Source organism: Grammomys surdaster, unplaced genomic scaffold (assembly GCF_004785775.1).
Source record: "Grammomys surdaster isolate TR1022 unplaced genomic scaffold, NIH_TR_1.0 64, whole genome shotgun sequence".
NCBI classification, from domain to species: Eukaryota; Metazoa; Chordata; class Mammalia; order Rodentia; family Muridae; genus Grammomys; species Grammomys surdaster.
In genome coordinates, this window is record NW_021604566.1 from 2,104,706 (window position 1) to 2,115,230 (window position 10,525).

At 39.5% G+C, this 10,525-nt stretch overlaps 1 pseudogene; it reads right to left on the reverse strand.

The window, feature by feature from the left end:
- Positions 1 to 325: 325 nt before the first annotated feature.
- LOC114623501 lies at positions 326 to 2,075 on the reverse strand (annotated as a pseudogene).
- Between the last annotated feature and the right edge of the window lie 8,450 nt (positions 2,076 to 10,525).

Genomic DNA, 10,525 nt, shown 5'->3' on the forward strand with positions numbered 1-10,525 from the left:
TAGGGATAAATTACATTTAAATTCCAATGCTCTGAAAATATTCATTGGTTTTGATTGACATACATTTTATTTTATTTTTTTTTCAGGAATGTACAAATGTCTTTATTCAAAAATACAAAATAAATTATCTGTAGGCATGGACAATGACAGCAGTAAACCGTTATGTATTGTCAAAGGAAACCAGTAACTGATGGTTACAGTGATCAGCCAGCCTTCTCATTTCTTCAGTCATTTTCTTCAGGTGACTTCTCTGAAGTTATTGGTGAGGAACCTGCCTTGAGCTTCCTGTCACAGTTCATCGATAAGGGCAAAGCACTATTCTAGGTTAGAACATGCCACCTCCCATACCCCCTCCCATTCCACCCATTGCACCCATTCCAGGGTCCTTCTCTTCTTTAGGAATTTCTGTCACTACAGCTTCAGCTGTAGTTAGCAAGGAGGCCACCCCAGCAGCATCCAGTAAAGCAGTTCTTACAACCTTTGTTGGATCAATGATTCCCTTTTCCACCATGTTCACAAAATCTCCAATCATGGCATCATAACCAACTTCTGAGGAACTTTGCAGAATTTTCTCAGCTATTAAAGATCCTTCAACACCTGCATTCTTAGCAATTGTCATTGCAGGAATTTTAAGTGCTCTTTTTATAATTTCTATGCTTATTTTCTGATCTTCATTAGCAGGCTTTAATGAATCCAAGGCTGGGATGCACCGAAGCAGAGTGCAGCCCCCTCCTAGAACAATGCCTTCCTCAACAGCTGCTCTTGTAGCACTGAGAGCATCTGTAACTCTTTCTTCTCATTCACTTCAACATCACTTGTCCCTCCAACCTTCAACACAGCTACTCCACTAGAAAGTTTAGCAAGTCGCTTGTTCAGCTTTTCCTTTTCATATTCACTAGTTGTGATGTCTAGCTGTTCAGTGATTTCTTGAATCCGTTTTTCAATATGAGCTTTGTCACCTTTCCCTTTCAAAAGCATGGCATCATCTTTGGTGACAATGACCTCTCCAACTTTTCCTAAGTCATGAGCTTGAACATCTTCAAGATTTAAATTCAACCCCTCTTCTCCAAACACCACACCACCAGTAGCAATAGCCATATCTTTAAGCTGGTTCTTCCTATTGTCCCCAAACCCTGGAGCTTTGACTGCTACAACCTGAAGACCAACTTTTAGCCTGTTCAAAACCAGTGTGCTTAGAGCTTCTCCGTCAACATTTTCAGTGATTATGACCAAAGGCTTCCGGTGAGCATTAGCAATTTCAAGAGCAGGTACAATGGACTGAACACTAGAAATTTTCTTTTCACTCAACAAAACTTAGGCATCTTGGAATTCACATTTTTGACCTTTTGATGTGTTAATAAAATACGGGGAAATATATCCTCTATCAAACTTCATGCCTTCAATAATTTCTAGTTCATCATTCAGAGTTTTTCCATCCTTCACTGTGATGACACCCTTTCTTCCAACCTTTTTCATTCAGAAATGATGTTCCCAATATCTTTGTCTCCATTTGCAGAAATTGTAGCAACCTGAGCAATCTCTTCAGGGGTTGTCACAGGTTTAGACTGTTTCTTAAGTTCAGCAATTACAGCATAGACAGCCAACATCACACCTCTCCGGATTTCCACTGGATTGGCCCCTTTGCTGATCTTCTCAAAGCCCTCCTTGGCAATAGATCGTGACAGAACAGTGGCAGTGGTGGTGCCATCCCCAGCCTCTTCGTTTGTGTTATTTGCAACATCCTGAACAAGTTTAGCTCCAATATTTTTGTATTTATCCTTTAAATCAATTGACTTTGCGACACTGACCCCATCTTTTGTTACTTTGGGACTTCCCCAACTCTGTTCAATAATCACTGTTCTTCCCTTTGGCCCCATTGTAACAGCTACAGCATCGGCTAAAAGGTCTACACCTTGAAGCATTAAGGCTCGAGCATCTGCACCAAATTTTACATCTTTGGCATAGGCCCGAGTGAGATGAGGAGCCAGTGCCCGGGACACTGGTCTCATCTGGCGAAGGACTGTGGGTAGTCGAAGCATTTCTGCGGGGCAGCGGCGAGAGAGCTCGAGGCGAGGCAGGCCATCTACGGCGAGTGAGCTCGACATACATTTTAAAACTCACTTTTTAGTCTTTATCCGTCCTTGCAGCTCAGGATTTAATTAGAAATCTTACCTTTTTGTTTGCTCGTTTTGAGACATAAACTCATATAGCCTAAGCTGGCCCCAAACTTGCTGTGTAGCCCTGGATAACGCTCTTGGCTCTACCTCCCAGGTGCTGGTATTATAAGCATGAGTCTCCTCGTTTATGCGGTGCTGGGAATCAAATTCATGACTTGATGCAAACTAGGTAAGCACTCTGCCAACTGAGTTACACAGCCAGCCCAGCATTTTTATTGTAAACATGTCTTTAAAGGAAAATCTTTTTCTGTAAATTTTAAGGAGTCTCTTTTCCTTAATTTTAGAATGTGGTCTGATGCATGTGTTAGCTTTCTGTCACTATAATGAGTGCCTCTACAATCAACTTATATTAAAAAGTAAGCCTTCCTTTTGATGCATGGCTTTAAAGTTTCCAGTCTACAATTAATTAGCCCTGTTTCTTTGAGCCTGTGGTAAGGCAATAGATGGCAGAATAAAACTGATCCTCTCATAGCCCAGGTGTAAACCAAAAATAGAAGAAAGGGGTAAGTCCGATGAGAAATGGTTTGGTGAAGACATCCCATTTAGGACTAACTGTTGCAAAGCCTCTCATACTTTGCTTATAGTCTACTTGTGGGTCTCTGCGTTAGTTCCCACCTACTGCAAGAGGAGACGTCTCTAATGATAGCTGAGCAAAACACTGATACATAGGTATAGAAGATTGTCATCAGGAGCCATTTTATTGCTATGTTCCTTTAGCAGAACAATACTCTTTGGTTTTCCCCTAGATCCATGTCCTATCCAGTCTCAGGTTCCTATTCACTGTACTGGCTGGTTTTGGGTCAACTTGACACAAGCTGTAGTTATCCCAGAGAAAGAAGCTTCCCTTGGGGAAATGCCTCCATGAGATCCAGCTATAAGGCATTTTCTCAATCAGTGATCAAGGGAGGAGTACCCCTTGTAGGTGGTAGTACCATCGCTGGGCTGGTTGTCTGTGGTTCTATAAGAAAGAAAGCTGGGAAAGCCAGGAAGGGCAAGCCCGTAAGTAACATCTCTCTATGGCCTCTGCATCAGCTCCTGCTTCCTGACCTGCTTAAGTTCCAATCCTGTCTTCCTTTGGTGATCAACAACAATGTGGACGTGTAAGCTGAATAAACCCTTTCCCTCCCAACTTGCTTCTTGATCATGATGTTTGTGCAGGAATAGAAACCCTGACTAAGACAGCCACTCTAGCAGTATTGGGAATGAGTTCTATCCTGTGGTGTTGGCCTTAAATTCAACCAGGGAGTGCTTGGTTACTCCCGAAATATTTGTGCCCCAGTTGCACCAGCATGTCTTGCAAACAAGTTGCAATTGTAATGAAGTTTGTAGCTGGGTTGATAATTACCTCTTTCTCCTATCATGGCATGCCTTCCAATATCATGAATACTAGTCAATAGGAAGCCTCTAGTGAGGCACAAGCTCAACTTCTTCATATTCAAGAAGATAGATAACTGTTGTCTTTAGCAATAGGGCCTTAACATCAGTTGATGAAGAGAAACCAATGGCCTTGGCAATAGCCCAAGATGTTTTGGGGCTTTCCCTGGGGACCTCTTTGGTGAGTAATTAAATTAAATGTAATCAAGTCCTAAAATTGGCAGTTTTGCTTTGTGGCAAAATTGTCTGCTTGGGGCACTGTCTTCCTCATTATTTGTTGACTCCATCTAAATTCCTCTTATATTTGTTAGGATGTTTTGACAGTAGTAAATTTTCCTGTGGCCCCTCAAATGGCCCTTAGTGTTAGTTGTCCTTCCTCATATTCCCTCTTTCTCCACCTCGTTCATTCCCTTCTCTATTTAATCCTCCCATGCAGTCTCCTACCTTCCATCTCTCCATACCTATATAATCTAGGTTGCCTTCTTTAGAAGTCCTTCCTCCTAGTCCAGCATTTCTCAACCTGTGTGTTGCAACCCCTCGAGTGCAGGTAATGATACTTTCATAGGGATCACCTAAGAGTATCAGAAACACAGATATTTATAGTACAATTTGTAACAGTAGCAAAATTACAGTTATAACATAGTAATTAAAATATTTTTTATGATTGAGGTCACTGCAACATGAGGAGCTGTATTAAAGGGTCATAGCATTAGGAAGATTGAGAACCACTGTGCTAATACCCAACTTCTCTGGTTATAGAGATTGTAGCATGAATATCAAAGGCTTAAACATTCATGTCCACACATAAGAGAAAACATGCAATATTTGTCTTTGGGAGTCTGGGTTACTTCACTCAGAGTAGTCTTTTTCTAGGTCTATCCTGCAAATTTTGTGATTTCATTTTTTAATAGCTAAACAACACTCCGTTGTATAGATGCATATAAACACAAGTTTGCACTCCCATCAGCAGCAATGGATAAGTGTTTCTCTTACTCCACATTCTTGCCAGCATGAGCTGTCACTTGTGCTTTTGATCTTGGGATATTCTGACAGGTTTGAGATGAAATATCAAAGTAGTTTTGATTTGTATTTCCAAGATGACTAAAGATATTGAACATTTCTTTAAAGAGATCTTGAGCATTTTTCCTTGTCATAATTATTACTGAAAAATTGATGTTATTCTTTTGAAATATTGCTTTTGCACATTCCTAACTCATATTCTAGGCACTCATACTCTTCTGGGGCTCTTACCCTAACTAGTTCTTATATTTGAAACTAGTTCTTATGTTAAGTTCTTTATTCTGTGTAAAGCTAACATTTTGGCACTGGTCTGTGTTCGTTACTGAAGTTGTTAGCATCAGAATCTGGGTCCTGGCAACCCTAACAAGCTAGGGTCAGCTATCCATCTTCAGGAGCCAACTAAACTGAGAATCACCAGGGAAAAGACAGAAGATTTAGTTAATGTAGCCCTAGTGGCAAAGGAACAAAAGAAAATGTCCAGCGACCCTACTCCCCCGCACTCCAGTTCCATCCCCTGCCCTTACATGAGGTTCAGGAGAGGTTTAAGTAGAGGGAAGGGTTTGCATACTTAAATGCCCTGGTGAAGGTGCGGCCCCACCCATCCCTGATGCTTCACCTGCAAGCTCAGCTCTTCCGTCCTGAAAGGTGATCTGACAAATTGTCAGAACTGTGTAAAACCTCTCCCTCTTCTCTGACTTCTAGTGGCTTCAACCTTCTCCTCCCAGAATAAGACTCCAGTTTTTTCAGACACTATTGTTTCAATAGGAGTCTGAGAGCCTCATAGAGGGGGCACAGATATTTCTTTAGAGTGCCTTCATTTCTGGAAGGGCAGTTAGAGAGTTACTACAGTTTTTATTTTATATTGAAAAATAATTTGAACCCTGGGTTAAGACATCTTCTAGAAGATTTTTCCACAGCCTCCTTACAATCTTGAGTATCTTAATCTACAGATTGGTTGGGTTTTTTTTTTTTTTGGCTTTTTTTTTAATGCTGAAAATACAGATTACAGGTCAGAGTTGAAGCTGTTATTTCTGGTTCAATTTCATTGTCTGGGTAAGCTCCTTCAGAATCCTGGACTTATTTGCTCTGGGAAAGGAGACACTACATGATCTGACTTCCTGTGATTTGTGCCTTTAAATTTGTTTCTATTCCTCTTACAGTCAAAACTGTATTTCTATAAATCCTTGATCAGTTTAAGCCTATCTTTCTTTTCCTTTTTTAAGTATTCACTCTCCAATTACTTAGACACTGTGATACCATAAGTAAATAATTTTCACATTTTCTGCTATCAGGGGTTACTCCAAGTGAATTGTTTCAGAGTACCAGTTGTTCCATCACTACCTTTTATTTCACTTATTTGGGGGCATGGTGCTGGAGCCTTAACTTGGGCCCTCACATATGCCAACAAAACAAAACAAAACAAAACAAAACAAAACAAAACAAAACAAAACACACTTCCACTGAGATATTTCCCCAGCCTTCTTTCTGCATTTAATTTTGACTCAAGATCTCAATAAGTCATCCAGATGGGTTTTCAATTTACTATGCAGCCCGAATTGTCAAAGCCTTAAAGCTGAGGGTAGAGGTGTTATGACCAGGCTCAGTCTTTCTCTATTGTTGATTATACAATGACTTAGTATAAATTATTTAAGACTCTTTAACTTTTATTTTATATTTTAGAGAGAAAGAGAACTTTACTTTTTTTGTTTTTATATTTCAAATCATATCTCAAATCATAATTTTTACTTATTCACACAGGGGTTATAAACACAAAAAGGCAGAACGTGGGGAAGGGGATGACACTGGAGTGTGGGTGTTCAGGGGGAATACAGATATCTTTCAGAACCGGGTATCAGCTGGGTGAAGGTTCAGGGGATAGGTCACTATAACTCTGCCTATGATTCACTTGTCCTTATCTAAGTTGGTATTATCTATCAAGGCTATCTATTTACAAGGTCTATGACTACTCAGGCTGGTAAATTTCCACAAAAGCTGCCTGTTTACAATAGCTTATAGCCATCTGTTTCAATATTTTTCCACAGAGACCCAAGACTTGGTGTTAGTATACATGTACGACAGGCCTATTGCTGATTTTAGGCCTATGGCTGATTTTAGGCCTTCAGTGTGTAATCAGGGCTGCCCCTGACATCTCCTCCCTTCTCTAAGTATAGAAGGGCTTGGCAATTCTAATCTTGTGAAGGCGGGGATAGAACCCTTACCTCCAGTAATTGAAGGGGACCTTGTAATGGCTCCTGTCCCCCTGTCGTTGTCCAGTGAGGCATGAGAGCCATACCCATCCTGATGTCTTTTTCCTGGAGAGGGGATACTTTTGACATCAACCTCTATGCAGTCAGGCTTGTCCTTCAGGGAACCCAGATAGATATTTTTTATCTTTATTTATATTTCTTTGCAGTGCTTAGCCTCGAAGCCTAAGCAAGAATTCAGATCGCCAGTCAGAGGGGGTTCTGGGTGGCCCCTCTCTGCCTGGTCTAGAGGCGGAAATCCCCTCTTTTACGTTGGGTGGAGATGGGTTTTGGAACACCCTGGATAGAGTAACAACCTCATCTTGAGTCTTGTGGTCGGTCCTCCATAGCTAACTTAATGAAAATGTATCTGAATAGGTTTTGCTACCAAATTATTTATCTGTTGTTTCACAAAGTTAGTCAGCCTATTTAAGGCCCAGGGATCAAAATAAATAAGCAAAAATAACCTAATTAGTAGTTCCAAGATGGGAGGAAATAGGGTTGACATCCATGGAGAGGTTGAAAACCAACCTCTTCTTGTACCAACACCATCTTTCTCTTTCTCTTTCTCTCTCTGTCTTTTCTCAGGGCCTTCTCTGACCTTTTTCATGCTCTCTTTAACCATCCCTGTCTTGTCTGTGTAAAGGCAACATTCTTCCTTAAGGGCTGTACACAGTCAAGAGCTGTACACAGCCTTTTCTATTGTAAATGAGTAAATCAAGTCCAATAAAATCATTTGCAATTTTTGGAGGACTCTTCAGACAGCGAAACGAGAGATTTCTTCAGATTAGTGATGTCAGTCTCTAGCTGTTAGATATTCTTGTCAATGGCCTGTCAAAGGTCTGAGTAGTATAAGTTCTGAGGCCAGCATCTGGATTGGAACTTCTAATATCAGACATCATAGGTGATTCATTTTTACCTGAGATACTGCCCGGGTAAGAGCTCCTGGGAGGCCCTCTTCCTCTGGGTTTTTTGAGGTTGGGTACAGAGCTGCTGTCTGGGATCTGCTCTGTGCTTGGGCCCAGACTGGAAGTCACTGAGAACTTTATTTTTGTTTTGTTGTTTTTTAAAAAACAAGTCAAAAGACTATAGAGACTGCTCCATATTTAAGGACATTTTCTGCTCTTCCAGATAATCTAAGTTCAGTTCCCTGCACCCATGTTAGGCAACCTACAACCTCCTGTAACTCCAGCTCCAGGGGATTCCCTGTCCTCTTTTAGGCTCCACCAACACTTGTACTCATGGGTTCATATTCACACAGAGATAAATGCATGTAAAACATAATTTAAAAATAAAAATAAATATTTTAAGAGATCAAGTCAAATAAAAATAGGTAGTAGAGTATCTTAAACAATTAATTGTCAATAATATAGTAATATATACTTGGGAAAGTGTCAGTTCAAGTGAATCACATCTGAGCCTAAGATGTGTTATATAGCTTTGCTTATCTACTATTGTTTGTAGTGGGGAGGGGAAATATGTTAACTTACATTAGTAATAGCACTTTGTGTTACAGATTAAGAGATAGGTCAATTTTTCCACCTTTCCATGAACTAAATATTATCAGAATGAAAGAGATTATTATTTAGATATAAACTGGAATTAGTACAAAAATCTCACAAATAGAAAATAAATTAATTCTCTTCTTCCCAGATAGAAACATAATCTGATACATGTACAGACAAACAGAAACAGAAAGAGAAAGAAAATATGGACTATATCACATGTATACTCACATAAGAGATTTGGAAGAAAATTGACTTTCTGACCTATTCTGAGGGTGAAAGTTCATAATAATTTTTTCAAAGAATTTTACTGCTTATCCAATAGACTTGCTTCCAATGCTTTGAGATTATGGCAGAGAAAAGTTTATTCTAAGTCTCTGAGTAAGCAGTCAATGCTATCAACTTGGACACAAAAGTGTTTTATTGTGAGGGATAAAATTACAAATGCGTATGTACTATAAGAACTACAAATAAAGCTGGCATATTTATTCTGTGATTTTCTTATGCAGATCAATTTCACGTCTCCATGTTCTGATTATAGTATATATTACTATATTATAATTACCCCTTCACCGAAAAGATTTGTATCTATTGTAATTTGCTAAGACACTTTTCATAGTTTAAAATTTAAATCATTCTTTAACAAAAACCTAACTTTATTTCATTATTTCATCTCAAAACACCATTAATCAACAAGTCCAGATTTTTTTTAATGGAAGAACTTATGTCTTCACTGTAAAGAGAGGACTTCCATGAAAATGGAAGGAAACGCTCTGAGTCAACCAGCAAAGCAGCACTGTGCACACAAACCATTCATCACACTTAGCAGTCTCCAGCTCTACAAGCTCTGGCCACCAAGAAGGACCACTTATTGCCTGGTGAGTGAGGGGTACACATATAAACAGTGAGAATGATAGGTGGCCACCATGATTACCATGGAAAAGAGGAGAAAGTGGGGATTCCTCACTCTTCCCCAAACAAGCAGCATACAATCTAAAACCCTGTATTTCTTAAACTAACTTAGTTTTCATTAGGATACAATTAAATGGTTCTATTTTATTCCTGCAATCCAAAGACCTTTTAAAAACTGTTTGCATGGGTGGTATTATAGTTTCCTTTTTATTGCTGTGATAAATATTATAACAAAAGACGACTTGTGGGCTGGAGAGATGGCTCAGTGGTTAAGAGCAGTGACTGCACTTCCAGAGGTCCTGAGTTCAAATCCCAGCAACCACATGGTGGCTCACAACCATCTGTAATGAGATCTGACGCCCTCTTCTGGTGTGTCTGAAGACAGCTACAGTGTATTCATATATAATAAATAAATAAATCTTTAAAAAAAAAGACGACTTGTTTATTTTATCTTACAACTTAAATTAAGAGAAGTTACAGCAGGAACTCAAGGCAAGAACCTGGAACCAGATACTGAAGTAAAGACCATGAAGAAACACTACTATCTGGCTTGCCTCCATGACTTGCTCAACCTGTCTTTTATACAGTTCAGGATTGCCTCCCCAAGTGTGGTATGGCCCAGAGTAAGCTGGGCCTGCCCACATCAGTTATTAATCAAGAAAACACCCTACAAACTTCCCCTACCGGCATATCTGATGTAAGTATTTTCTCTGTTAAGGTTCTCCTCTTCCAGATAGCTCTAGCCTGTATCATTTGAGAAAACTAACAATAAGCAAACAACCAGCCTAGCAGTGAGATATCTCAGTGGGTAAGCAATTACTAACAAGCCAGACTGTCTCATTGTAAAGTAAAGATCCACATGGTAGAAGGAAAGAGCCATGTCCTACAAGTCGACCTGAATCCTACACCTTAGCCCTGGGGCATGTGCCTGTGCCATGCACGCTAAATAAATAAATAAATAAATAAATAAATAAATAAATAATACATTTTACTATTTCCATTAATGAATGCAGAAGGTTCCAGCACTTGAGACTTTTCTTAGGATCTGCTGCCATCAATACTCTACCACTTGGAATATAATAAATACTGAATTGTTTTCCATAAGAATGAATAAGGAATGGGCATGTTTACAACAAAATTGAGGAAGGCAAGTAGAAATGTATTAAACATATTACCACCAATCCAGGGAACCAGATGTGCAGTTTTGGATGCATTCTAGTCTGTGCCACTCAATGTGCCAGACCACAAAGCGTTTATTGTCTGCTTAGCTTAAGATACACACATGATTTACAAG